Below are 15,162 nucleotides of genomic sequence, written 5' to 3'. Positions count from 1 at the left end.
CATGAAAAATAAAATCATAATAACAAAGGTTATTAGCATTTTATTTCTCCACGCTGAGCTGAGTCAAGGGCAGTGCAGAGCCGAGCTATGCTGATACACATCATCTGCAACAGGGAGGAGGAGTGGTGAGTGCTGCTGCAAGTGCGCATGATGGTTTAGCCGGCCTTCTTAGGATGGCCAAACCATCATGTGCACTTAGATCTCTCCACTACGAGCTGAGGTGTACAGTTGGGTGGAGAACAAGCAGAGGCTCCCAGGCCCTAACTGGCATTAAACCAGCCCGCTCAAGCCAATCACAGCGCTGCTGTCATGCATTATCAACATGAGGGCAATGCCTTGATTAGCATAGGACACTGGGAGCCTTGCATGGACTGCCGGGAGTTGAGAGGAGAGGTGCAGGAGAGCACCGAGGAGGTGGGCAGTAGGTAGTGTCTTTTTATTTATGTATTTTTTATTCCTCCCCCCACACTGCCCCCACTTTCCCATACACTGCTGCACCACTTATATGTCACAGCAGCCGCCACTGACGTACTCCTTCATTTAGTGAGAGGCCCGAAAGACAGTACCTACCTTCTTTTAACAAGACGTTTCCTCAGAGTCGCCACACATGTAAGGGATATGGGAGAATATTAGTGCAGATATGATGCGTTAGAAAGAGGGTGCAATACTCCTTTCACCCTAGGACAAGATGGTTTTTCTCTGGCCAATTTGGGGTGTATGTGTGCCAAATGACAGCAACATTAACTGTCCTAGACATCATAACAACAACAATTAGGGATCAAGGCTTAAGATGCCTGCACCGGTACTAAAGTCCCCAGAGTGAATATCTAATATGGTGAAGGTGCAAATGGCCTGGAACACAATCCCCTATGTCCCATTAGTGAGAGAAGTGAGACAGATCCCCTACTTCCTCAACAGAAACATGCACAAAAATGGCCCTGCACCCTTCAAATGTTTAACACAATGCTCGATAAAGTTTGTAACATTATTCATATCATTAACAATTCCAATTGTTTTCCCAAGAAGTTCAAATGAAGGCTCTTCAGTTTAAAATGGGTTCTTTATTCAGATTTCTTTATAAAACGGATAGCCAACGAGTTTTGTCTGTTACCGGACTTCTTCAGGGCTTTATAAAAATACAAAGACACAAAAGTTGCTATTTACAATGGTGCAGATACACATGATATAAACATATTGCAAGAGAACCAAATTTTTATATACAATAATGTCTGTCCGCAGTACCCTATAAACAATGAATTCTCTCCTGGGAAAACATTATTGCCAAACAATTGTATTAATACATAGTGGTTGAGAACAAACACTAGACCATGTGTATTCCTTGTTGTGATTGCACACAGTTACTTACAGGTACATGAACAATAAAGAATCAAACTTGTCAAAATGGTCATTAAGATGCATAAACTACTATTCATGGGAGTGTATGGGTCCTAAGTAAGCTCCTAGGCTGACATCATATATACCCAGATAGTAGATTGCAAAATTATTATAATTGCATCATAAGTCGTAACACGAAAGGCACAGACCTACTCCATAATGTCATAGCACATTTAAGAGCATTGACATTGGTCGGGCATAGCAGAAACGCCCCACAATATCACTTCTAAATTCATATGTAAACCTTATCTTATAGTATATTTTCTTATTTGTTACTTCCCTCTTCCCTCCTTGGTATCACTGTACATCAAAAATCAGCAAATTTCCTCCTTCCTGCTCCTATTATGCACTCTCAATATCAAGTAGTGACCCAGATCTCGGCAGCCATCTTTTAATGGCTAAAAGTACTGCATATACCGATGAGTTCACTGCTATCATATATTATAATGCATCTGTTTTATTACCCCGAAGTTTATCAGTTTGAACTAATCTTCTTTTTGCACAAATATTGTTTGGCTCTCCTCATTGTATCCCTTTAAATGGAAGCACCTCATTATTACGAGTCACAGTTTAATGCTGATAAATGACCGATAGTGCAGCTGCCATCTTTTAATCAGTCAAATCTCCCGCTAGGAGCAAAAATATATTAGCGCCCACTATTTAATGGACTACATTAACTATATTAAAATTCACTAATATTGAACAGTATAATCCTAGAGTTAGCAAAATTATACTCCAAACATCCTGCCCACACTTTAATTCCCACTCACTGCAAATGTAAGCGCCCCGTCCTGCATGTGGTCATCTGGTTTCAAAAGCTCCACGCCAAACCACTCGCTTTTATCTGGTTCGCGAAGCAATTAAGAAACAAATGAATTCAAATGAATTACTCATTAACCCTAAAACGGGTCGCTCTTTCAATGACGTGTCCGTCAAGCCAACACCGCCGCCATCTTTGAATTTAATAGGAGCAACATAATAAGCGCCATCTTTGAATAATTGAATTCCACGCCGAGATTGAAGCATGGTGGACGCCATCCTTAAAGGATTGTGTTTCAATCTCGTTTTCCTTAACATATATGGTCCTCCAAATGACGTGCTGTGCAAGCCATAGCCGCCGCCATCTTTAAATGGTCGAATTTAAATTCGACAATTGAGCCATTATAAGTGCCAGCTTTGAATAAGTAAATTCAATATCAAAGTTAAAAAATAGTAGGCGTCATACTTAAGAAATGTGTTTCCATCTTGGGAACCTTAATATTTTTGCGCTCTAAACAACGTATTTACACAAGCCATAGCCACAACCATCTTTACAAGGTCAAATTTAATACAAAAGTTGGACGAATGTAGGCGCCATCTTTCACGTGTAGGTAATGGGAACCTTTTTCAGACTGTTCAGATTGTTACGTCAGGAGATACGTGTGGAGAAGTGTGGCTCAATGGTTAGAGCGGCAGACCCTGATGCAGAGGTCGGCCCGGGACCAGGGTTCAATTCCCATCGCGGCAGGGTCTTGGGTCAATGTCCGCGGACTCGATAATTCTCGCCTAGGTGCCTAAACTAACCATGGGTCCCACTCTGTAACTCTGGGCAATAGCTTGCTTAATCTCCACAACGGCCCTATCAGCGCCGGGGATGCCTGGCTTCACCTTGGGGGTGCCCAGGAGGGACCATCTCACAGGGAAAGCCAGGACGGGTTCCCCAGCGGTATACAGCGCTAGGACACTCCGAGATGGAGTAACAGTGCGCTTTACAAGTATACATTTACATAAACTGTTTTGAGGCTGGAATTGTTGGAATAGTAATGTCACATATCGGTCGAAGATGACGCTATCTTTGGGTACTGTGATGAGTAGAATGAGGTTATTAAATCATGAAGTTAGTGAGTAACATCCCCATGAGTTTTATTAACAAAAAAGGAAATATACCACATCAGAACATTTATTAGGGGATTGGCTTTGTGCTGATCCTTTGTTGTACCCGATATTGGGTAAAGATGCTTTGCTACTCTGTTCTCACGATGCAGGCCTGTTTTGGCAGTAAACAAACCCAAAACTATGTCTATTTAGCTAAGAGCTTGTCATGACTTAGATTTATTCAGTGTTTTGCTCAAAAGTGACGGTGACATGTTATATATTTTGCCGTAATGGTGGCCAGCAGGGAGATCTGTAACAACAGCAGATCAAGCGTGGTTTGGTTGTTGACTTAGATTTATCCAGTGTTTTGATAAAAAGTGAAGGTGATTTGTGATATATATTGCCGTACTGGTGGCCTAGCTGTGAGATCTGTAACAACAGCAGATTAAGTGTGTTTTAGCTGTTTATAGATGGTGTACTTATTAGCAGATATATTCCACAATAGGAGATACACAAGAGAATGACACGGGAACGTAACTTCATAAAGATGGTGCTCGCTATGTTCTAATGCTCGGGTAGAACTTAATCACTCAAAGATGGCGCCTACATTTGTCCAACTTTTGTATTAAATTTGACCATGTAAAGATGGTTGTGGCTATGGCTTGCGTAAATCCGTTGTTTAGAGTGCAAAAATATTAAGGTTCCCAAGATGGAAACACATTTCTTAAGTATGACGCCTACTATTTTTTAATTTTGGTATCAAAGATACTTATTCAAGGCTGGCGCTTATAATGGCTCAATGGTCAAACTGAAATTCGACCATTTAAAGATGGCGGCGGCTATGTCTTGCACAGAACGTCATTTGGATGACCCTATGTTAAGGTTAACGAGATTGAAACACAATCCTTTTAGGATGGCGTCCACCATGCTTCAATCTCGGCGTGGAATTCAATTATTCAAAGATGTCGCTCATTATGGCGCTACTATTGAATGGAAATTTGATCATTTAAAGATGGCGGTAGTTTTGGCTTGACGGACACGGGTTTTAGGATCAATGAGCAATTCATTTGAATTAATTGGTTTCTTAATTGCTTCGCGAACCAGATAAAAGCGAGTGGTTTGGCATGGAGCTTTTGAAACCAGATGACCACATGAGGACAGGGCGCTTACATTTGCGGTGGGTGGGTGGGAATTAAAGTGTGGGCAGGTTGTTTGGAGTATAATTTTGCTAACTCTAGGATTATACTGTTCAATATTAGAGAGTTTTAATATAGTTAATGTAGTCCATTAAATAGTGGGCGCTAATATATTTCTGCTCCTAGCGGGAAATTTGACTGATTAAAAGATTGCCACTGCACTATCGGTCATTTATCAGCATTAAACTGGGACTCGTAATAATGAGGTGCTTCCATTTAAAGGGATACAATGAGGAGAGCCGAACAATATTTGTACAAAAAGAAGATTAGTTCAAACTAATAAACTTCGGGGTAATAAAATAGATACATTATAATATATGATAGCGGCGAACTCATGGGTATATGCAGTACTTTTAGCCATTAAAAGATGGCTGCCGAGATCTGGGTCACTACTTGATATTGAGAGTATATAATAGGAGCACAAAGTAGGAAATTAGCTGTTTTTGTTGTACAATGATACCAAGGAGGGAAGAGGGAAGTAACAAATAAAAAAATATACTATAAGATAAGGTTTACATATAAATTTAGAAGTGACATAGTGGGGCGTTTCTGCTACGCCCGACCAATATCTATGATCTTAAAAGTGCTATGACATTATGGAGAAGGTCTGTGCCTTTCGTGTTACGACTTATGATGCAATTATAATGATTTTCCAATCTACTATCTGAGTATATATGGTGTCAGCCTAGGAGCTTAATTAGGACCCATACACTCCAATGAATAGTAGTTTATGCATCTTAATGACCATTGGTAACTGTGAATGACAAATATTAGAAGGTTGGACAACTTTAAACATTGAAATATGTTTACTTATCTTGTTTAGGATCTACACCTCTTGTTGTGAAATTACTCTTGAACTTAAAACGCCACTGGAGCACTTATACCATTTTCTTTGAAGTAAGTGTTGATGTCATAATAGCATAAATTCGAGGATTTTTGGCTTTTATATAATAACAATACAGAATGTTAATATTACAATGAAATGGTAGTGTTACTTTGATATGGCCGAACATCTTGAAGGTGCCATGATCTTGTTGCCAACAATGCCGGACTGGGATTTTTAGTAGGCATAGATGTTACAATATCTATAACTCTGTGAGATTATGTAACAACAGTACAAAATGCAAACAATGTGTTAACATTGAATGGATACTTTTGAGATGGCCATGTATCATGGATAGACTGTGATTTTGCTGGCGATAGTGCGTGATTGAGCTTCATAACAATAGAGTGTGTGAGCTGTACCATATGCCTTCTTTTGCACCTTTCTTTGAGTAATAGTTTGTATTGTCATATAACTGTGGTCATCATTCCATTTACAGATTGACTGACTTTTTAACAATATGTAAGGATATGAAATGCGAATACTATAAGGAAGTCAAAAGGTACTAAACATATCTATTTTTTTCATATATGAAGTAATAACTACATTTTGAAATATGAGATCTTGTTCAATCTTGTTAAAGGGTACATTTATCCCCGATTTCATCAAATAGACAAGTTTGATTCTTTATTGTTCATGTACCTGTAAATAACTGTGTGCAATTGCAACAAGGAACACGCATGTTCTACTGTTTGTTCTCAACCACTATGTATTAATACAATTGTTTGGCAAGAATGTTTTCCCAGGAGATAATTCATTGTATATAGAGTACTGTGGACAGACATTATTGTATATAAAAATCTGTTTTTCTTTTTTATCATGCTTGTCTGCACCATTGTAAATAGCAACTTTTGTGTTTTTGTATTTTTATATAGCCCTGAAGAAGTCCGGTAATGGGCGAAACATGTTGGCTATCCGTTTTATAAAGAAATCTGAATAAAGCACCCATTTTAAACTGAAGAGCCTTCATTTGAACTTCTTGGGAAAACAATTGGAATTGTTAATGATATGAATAATGTTACAAACTTTATCAAGCATTGTGTTAAACATTTGATGGGTGCAGGGCCATTTTTGTGCATGTCCTAGACATCAGCATCGATTAAAAAAAGTTTGTTGAATATAAACCCGGTGGTGACCACATGCTGCACATGTGCACAGGAGGGGAACAGAGGCATGAAGAGTTAATGCACAAAAGGGCTGGAGGAGAGTGCATTACATATGTGAACTGGGAAATGATATGCGTTTTACACAGTAGATCCACAAAGCGCTTTTGTCGTGCCCACCTCACATATGCGTGGGAGGGGGACAGGTCTGCACAGTGAAAGCACACAGTGTTGTTACACAACCCACAATATATGTGCATGAAGAGTAGGGTCATGCAGCATGAATGCACAGAACACTGCAGCAGTACAGACAATACAGGTGCACTTAGAGTTTAAGGGTTATGCAAAGTGAATGCACACAGCGCTGTGGCTGTGCATGCAATGCAAGTGCGAGGAAAAAGACAGGTGGTGTGAAGAGTGGATGCGCAAGACGTGGTAGCATCGCCCAGAATACACGTGTACAAATAAATGGCAGGATGTCTGCAGAGTGATTGCACAGAATGCTGTGGAAGTGCTCACAATATATGTGCATGGAGAAAGTGTGGCTACAGAATTAATGCATACCGCGCCATAGCTGTGCATGGAGAGGGGACAGGAAGTCTGCCCAGCGAAAGCACATAGCAATGTAACAGCGACTGCACTGCATGTGCATGGAGAGGGGACAGGAGGGCTGCAAGGGGATGGCCACCACAGTGCTGTGGCAGCGTCCACAATGACCCTCACCCCCCCAATGTAGGGTGATCATGAATTAGTGGGAAGCCATAGGCACTGATGGATTAGCCCATTTTGAGTACCAGCCCCGGCTGATGGTGCAGATGAAGTGAGACTTTATGAGATCACAGGGCCATAAACGCACAATTACAAGGTGCACCTGGAGACTGATGAGCTTGGAGTACGCGCCTTTAATTGGAATAAAGATTTACATGTATTTGGCAGATCCATAGACATTTAATTGCGAGCTATAACTGGCTTTGCAGACATCTCCGCATGGTTCCACTTGACGCTGTCCACTGAGAGTGTGCGACTGGCAGTGCTGATAATATGAGATCATGGGTCTGTCCTCCCGGGAGCCAAGTATATAATAGAGGGAGGGGGCCAAAGGCCCCCTTCCAGGCCATGCATGGCCCTTGAACCACCACCGCAGTGCTTTCTGAAATTTTTTGAAGTAGGGGCCTCCTCGACCCTGGAGACCACATTCCTCTTCACAGTAGGCCCTTGAAAATGAAAGGAGGGGAGCAGTGCGGTCCCCCTCCTGGAGCCATTAATGGTCCAGAGACTGCAATTCCCCAGAACTGGCTCCCTATATCCCGGAGAGACCTCCCCCAGGACATAGCTGTTGCTTGGCGGGAGCTTTGACAGCTCCCACCCACTGAAAGACCCATACAGCCACTCACAACATGACTCACACACCCACACAGCTACTCATGCATTCACTCACAGACCCATACTGTTACACCCACTCTTCAACTGACAAATCTACTCACACATTCACTCACATGCCCTCCAAACAACTCAAACACCCACTCATACACCCATACAGACAATTATTCACCTACTCACATGCACATAGAGCACTCACACACCCAGTCACTGACACATATAGCCATTCACACACCCATTAACAGACCCATAAAGCCAATCACACACCCACTCACAGACCCATACAGCCATTCACACCCAAAAAACCATTCACACACCCACTCAGACAAATACAGCCACTCACACACTCAGTCACTGACCTATACAAGCACAGTCTCAAAGGTTACAGTTTACAGTTAGGAAATAAAAAATGTTTTAAACTAAAAAAATGAAGGTCACAGGGATGGTATAGTTAGGGAATAACATCAGAAAACCTTAGATATTCACAGAAAAAGCCAAAGGTTACAGGGATGTTATAATTAGGAAAGAGAATTTAAAACAACCTTAGAAATTCACTGAAAAAAACAAAGGTTACAGCAATGTTATAGTTAGGCTCAGATTTCACTCGTTCAAAACCATTCAGCAGTTATAGTTACCTGTGCTAACTATAACTTAAGCCCCCACAATGCACTGCTTATGACTTCACATATTACATCACTCATGACATGGTCAGTGACATTACTGATGACATCACCCACAGCACCACTCACTCACACATACAGTTCCTCACCCAGCCACTCCCTCACCCATATAGCTACTAACACAGCTACTCATTCACCCATACAGCCACTCAGCCACTCACACATCTATTCACTCATCCACAAAACCACTTACACATCAATACAATCACTCAAGCACCCACTCACTCGCATATACAGCTAATCACACAGATATCTACTGTGCAAAACAGACACTCACACACCCTCCCACTTATCCAAACACCCACTCAAAAAGCCACTCACTTACCCATGCACACCACTTACACACCCAGTCACTCACCCATTAAGCCTTTCACAGCCACTCTCTCACACATTCACCCACCCATAGAGCTACTCACACACACAATCACAGGCCCAAATAGCCATTTACACACCCACTCACTCAACAATACAACCTCTCGTATGGTGACTCACTCACCAAGACAGCTATTCAGACATCCACTTATTCACCCGTATAGCCACTTACACACCACTCACACACTCATACAGCCCCTCACACACCCACTCCCACACTGACACAGACAGTCACACAGGCACTCCGGTGACATCTATTAAAAACAGTATCACTCAGTAGTACTAAAAGAATAGTAATTTAACTTATTCAGTTGCTTAGTATATATCTTTATGTCTCAACATTTTTTACAAAACACACTCACTGGATGTTGTCAACAGTGATGTCACTGACCATGTACTAAGTGATGTAATATCTGAGGTCATAAGCAGTGCACTGCAGGGGTGTAAGTTATAGTTAGCTCAGGTAACTATAACTGCTGAATTTCAATGGATTTGTATAAGTGAAATTTGAGCTTAACTATATATATATATAATTTAAAAAAAGAAATAGTTAATAAGGCTCTTGTTGTAAAGACAGTTATCATTATTTTAAATGTCGGAGGACAATCCCCGGAGTTAAGGCATGTGGGGCAAAAGCTTGCGGACTAAAGTCTGATATTCATTCAGCAAATATTCCACTAGTTGTACATTGCCGTAGGTGCATGAAATTGACATGCTGTTTTCCTTACCTTTGTTGACGAGTGGGTACAAAACTAATTGCAGCATTTACTGTGTGTTGTTCTCTCGGGTTATGCAGCAGCATTACATGGTGAGTTATTGGCATGCAACATTACAGATGAGGGGGTTTAGACATAGGGATGTACTTGACGTCAGGAACAGGTCCTGGAATCATTCTATTTAGTTTTCCTTCACTCAATTTTGTGGTCACAAGATTGAGAGTGACTTACACCCAGCAGATGGCAGTGGTGGGGTCGTGGATATCATTAGGTCTTTTCTGTACGGGACTTGTAGTGGCTGTGCAGATGATACTTTTAGAGTTATTCGGAAGCAGTGGGAGGTGGGTGGAGGGGGTTCCTAGTAAAAGGTTGAGCATGGTGGCATGGAAAAGTGCCTGGCATTGTGGGAGCTGAGCTTTCAATGAGGAGCTCTTATCACCTCACTGTTTATCCACATGATGTGATGCAACACATTGAATTGCTCTATTTTATGATTAGCCAGTCGTAAGTCAGTAAAAAATGGATAGAGCGCACGAATGCTGAGGCGTCTTGGTGCTGAGAATAGCAAAGAAACTTGTAAAGAATCTGGTGAGAAGACTGTGGGGCATATTACCAACAAGTAGCGATATTTATCGCTAAATAGGCTTAGCGACAATTTTTTTTATCGCTGCCTATCGCTGGATATGTTAGCGGAGAAAACATGCTATTAGCAACATTTTTCTCCATTGTGCTAAAATATCTTGCGATAGCGGCGAAATGCGTGAATATCGCTGAGAATACAGCGATATTCACGCATTAGCGACGAAATGCTCTTAGCCATGTTATCCACCTCCCATTGGATAACATGGCTAAGAACTGGTCTGAGCAGGCGTTGGTTTTTGGCGATAGCGGGAATATTTCCATCGCTATGCCTGCCTTGCTAATAGGCGATTGCGACGTTAGCGACTGCTTTCAGTCGCTAACAGATTGGGTACGCTTCACTTAGCATGTCATTAGCGATAAATATCGCTGACATGCGAAGCAGGCCCCAAACCGCTCGCTATCGCCTAAAAGCTGTCGCTAACATCAGTTAGCGACAGCTTGCTAATAGAGCGATAGAATTATCGCCGCTTAGCGGCCGAAAACGGCCGCTAAACCGGCGATAATTGCCTATCGCCACCCTTGGTAATATGCCCCTTTGTTCCTATAAGGAGAATAGCCAGGTCTTGGGAGTTTTCCTGAACAGGTGTCTAGTAGGTTGCAGCCTAATGATGACCGGCTGTTCATTCCGGAGCTTAGCCGCTCGAAAGGAAAGGCATCTACCCCCCATCTGGCCTTTTGGAATTTGGGGGACCTGGACTAGTCCTTTATTGGCAGGTCTTAGATTCTGCTGTGGGGAGTGCCATTGAAAAGGTTTCTGCAGGTCCAATGGCCCTCCACCATATAATGCGTTGAACTTGATGCGCTGCTTGACCAAAAGTCAGTGAAGCACCCTGATGCTGCTGGAAATATTATGGTATTTGGGAATGTTGAGCAGCACTTGCGCTGCGGCAATCTGAAGTGATTTAAGTTTTACCCATTAGCGTTTGTCTATGCCCAAGAATAGTGCATTGCAGTAGTCAATTTGTGAAAGAATTAGTGCGACTACAACAGATTTCCTGAGATCCTGGAAATGAAAGGCATTATTTTGCGCAGGGTCTTTAATAGAAAAAAACAAGAAGTCGTCGAGAGGTTAATCTGTCCTGCAAAGTTTAGAGGGTCATCAAACAGGAAACCTAAGTTCCTAACATTTACCGAGAGGTTCAGGGTGTGACCTACTTCTACTGGCCACCAAAATTGGTTCCAAAGGGGTGGCCCTTTTCCAAACTCCATGGCCTCCATGTTGTATATATTGAATTTAAGGTAGTTCTGATGTATCCACCCCATAATGCGCTTCAGACAGTTGTGAAATGTCCCAGTCACAGTTTCCACATTCAAAGAGATAGAGATAACAATCTGAGTGTTGTCAGCATACAATACCAACGAGAAACCTTGAGCCTTGGTCAGCTTGGCCAAAGGTGTGACATAGATGTTGAACAAGGTTGACGACAGTGCTGAGCTTTGGGGAACTCCACAAGGGAGGGTGACCTCTCTGATTTAAAATTGTCCCAGCACAACCTCTGTTCCCTAGAAGTGAGGAACGAGGTGAGTAGAGTTAGGGCCTCCTCTTTAATTTCTGTTTCCTTAAACCGCTGTGTTTATACCAGATGGTTTACAGTATCACACGCTGTTGATAGGTCAAGTAGGATAAAGACAGCTCTTCCTCCCCGTCCAGCTGTCTGCGTATCCCTCAGTGGCCACAATTAAAGCTAACTCAGTGGCGTGTTGTGGTCTGAAGCCATGTTGTGCCGTAGAAATGGTGCAACCTAAGAGATGGCTCCGCTGTCTAGGGCATTGATTTGTCCAGTCGGTTGACATGTACAGTTGCCTGGCCTAGTGTATAAGCTGGGATGCTTTTAAAGTGGCCTAATGTGTTCTTTGTTACCCATCAGATGCTAAGCTGTGGGGGCCTTAAACCTGTACATATGATGGTGGCCAAAGATGCCTCTGAATGTCTATTTCCAAACCTGCAATGACTGGTATATTCTGCTCTACTTGCAAGATACCTCTGCTGTTCTAGAGCAAATATCTGTGGGATCTATGCACTACCCTCTAAAGCCGAAACCCCTAGGCGTGTGTAATATAAGGGGTGACTGGTGTATCACATTTCAGAATGTGAGGTCTATATTTCCTGTATTATGATCTCGCTGTTATGCTGGCAATGAAAAAGTGCCAATTTTAAAACAAACTAGCTGAGCGTCTGAAACTCCTGTTGTATCTTTTCTCAAGATCCTTGCACACTTTTCTCATGAGAAAGTCATGCACCTGCCAACACCACTTTCTAGAGTTTCGGTTTCTGCCACGTGTTTCCTCTTTCAACTTCCCATGTGAAAAAAATGAATAAAAGTCGGGGGAACTTCAAGGACGAGCTAGCATTATATGCTTAACAGCTTGGAGTGGTGAAGACTGGATTTATTTGATCCTATTTCACTATTTGAGTTTATTCTTGCATAATAAACGTGTTTTATACTTCAAATAGGCTCATTTCTGCTGAAAATTATGAAATATCACATATAAACATCCAGTGCAACTTATAATATATATGGCTATCAGCATCTTTTTTACCAAAGGACACACACACACACACACACACACATATCCACCAGAATATAGTAAACTAAACTCTGCTCATAGAACCAACACATCACCGAAATGCCTCACAGCAGGCTATATGCATGCCCCTAAAAACATTTCCAACCATGGTACTCAGCACAAGCATCCAACATAAAAAAACCTGTGGGCCTCATTCACAATATTTTGATGAATAGCAGCACAGCAAGCCTTCCAGCTGAGCTGATGTGCGTCAAAATAAAAGGGCAGGAATGCACCGTAGCTACAATATAGGGGTCCATTAGGATGGCAGGCGGGCACCCTAACCGAGAAGTGGACCGCCCGCGAAAAATGCGGGGGTCCCGAAAATGGCATTAGGATGCGCCCGCCACACAGGCGGGCGCATCCTGTATGTTTACCATTGCGGCGGGCGGAGCAGGAATCTCCGCCCGCCGCAATGGTAAAAGTGCATGTTGTGCTTTTCAAAGCGCAACATGACAGGCACCGCGCGGTGCCTGCCATGTTGCACTTTGAAATGCGGGGGATGCCATAGGTACCCCCCATGTGCACCCCCAAGCCACGGACTCCCAGGGGGCCCGCAAGGGGCCCCCACAGGGAGTCTCCGCATGCCTTTCCGTGGCGGCAATATGCATTGTGCAAAGCCCATTGTAATATGGCGGGCGGTGTCTAAAAGACACCGCCACCATGTTACTGGTTTTCCGCCCCGGCCGCTAGGTGTTTCACATCGCCGCGGTCCCTCCCGCCATCCAAATCTGGCAGGGGGAATTGGGCTGATGATGTCGGGCGGATTTCCTCCGCCAGGCTGGCGGTAGCCACCGCCAGCCTGACGGAGGAAATCCGCCCGACATCGTAATGGACCCCATAGTGTGCATTCCTGTCCTTTTCTTCTCCCCTCCGCCAGCGCACAAACAGCAGCCATGTGCCAGCGCAGACATGCTTGATTCATTCTAGTGTGCCTGCACTCTGTGGATGATTGTTTTTGTGTAGGAAGGAACACCTTCCTGCATAAAAAAAATCATTAAATGCATTTTCCTCTGTATATGCTCAGCAGCATGCATAGAAAAAGGAAATAACGAGGAGAAATAAAACTATTTCTCCACGTTCCTGTAAATATGTTAAGTTCCTTTGATGTTGTGTGGGAATACCCACAGCAACATCCATGGAATGCACCTTTTACGCAGAGTTATGAATGAAAGGGAAACATATTTACAAGGCCATGAAAAGTCATGCAGGGTGACTTTATATGGCATTGTAAATATGGGGGAAGCCCATTGCGCTGATAGTGCGTCAATAAAAGTGATGCACCAGCAGATTAATGGGCTTGTAAATAATCCCCTGTATTCTCAAAATACACTTAACACAATCCAGAAATACTATATAAATTATGATTATGCTACCCACACAAGAAGGATTCTCCAGACAACAATATAAAATATTACACATTTGACAAATCATCTCAGACAGACATCCCAAATGCATACAGCACACTTTTGAACACCACACACCAATATAACTCATAAATTTAACTAAATGAGCAACATTACTACCATGCAATTTGGAACAAGTGGTAAAATCCTCCTTAGACAGCTGAAAGTGCTATCGTGCAATACCCAGGGGCGTAACACAGGCCCCTGCAGCCCCCGCGGTGCGGGGGGCCCCTCACCATCCACGGGGCCCCATCAGCACCGCACTTCTGCTGGGGAGCTCTAGATTGAGTCCGGAGGGGGCCCCTTCACGTACCCTGCAGGGGCCCCCCCCCGTCAAGGTTCGTTACGCCACTGGCAATACCAATGGAAGATATAGGGCTTATCAATGCAGCAATATGACATAACGAGTCATGTGCTGGTGTGAATGAGTATCAGTATTTCAGTGTGATAACTAAAGACCTCTCACATGTAAGTTTACTGCTTAGTAGTAAATGTAGGAGGGACCGGCTGAGGAGGTTGAAAAATGCGGTGAACTTACTACAAAATAGGAGGTGGTTAGGGTAGATTAAGGGAGGTTTATGGAAGGGCAAGTGAGGGGATTTGGGGCAGATAATGCACCCACCCACAAGAGTAAGTTTTTTGCTATTAACAAACTGCCCTTCTCAAGTTACTAAAATCAAAACTAGACCCACAACAATAGTAATTTACTCAAGCTCAGAGTTGAAGCAAGTCCAGCACCACTGATACTGCAACACCCTCCCATAGAAAATAATGGAGCTATTTTAAACAATATAATTCAATTTAACATTATTTCCTATGGGTTTTATTTTAAGTCCCTACCGCCATTATTTCCAATGGGAAGGTGTTGCGGTATTAGCGGTTGACCATAAGTAGTGCTGGACTTGCTGCGGTTTCTTGTTGGCAGAAGTAACTTACACTGATAAATTTTGCTCCACCTCCTTTTGCA

Source organism: Lissotriton helveticus, chromosome 5_1, assembly GCF_964261635.1.
Source record: "Lissotriton helveticus chromosome 5_1, aLisHel1.1, whole genome shotgun sequence".
NCBI classification, from domain to species: Eukaryota; Metazoa; Chordata; class Amphibia; order Caudata; family Salamandridae; genus Lissotriton; species Lissotriton helveticus.
This window is presented reverse-complemented; position numbering follows the sequence as displayed.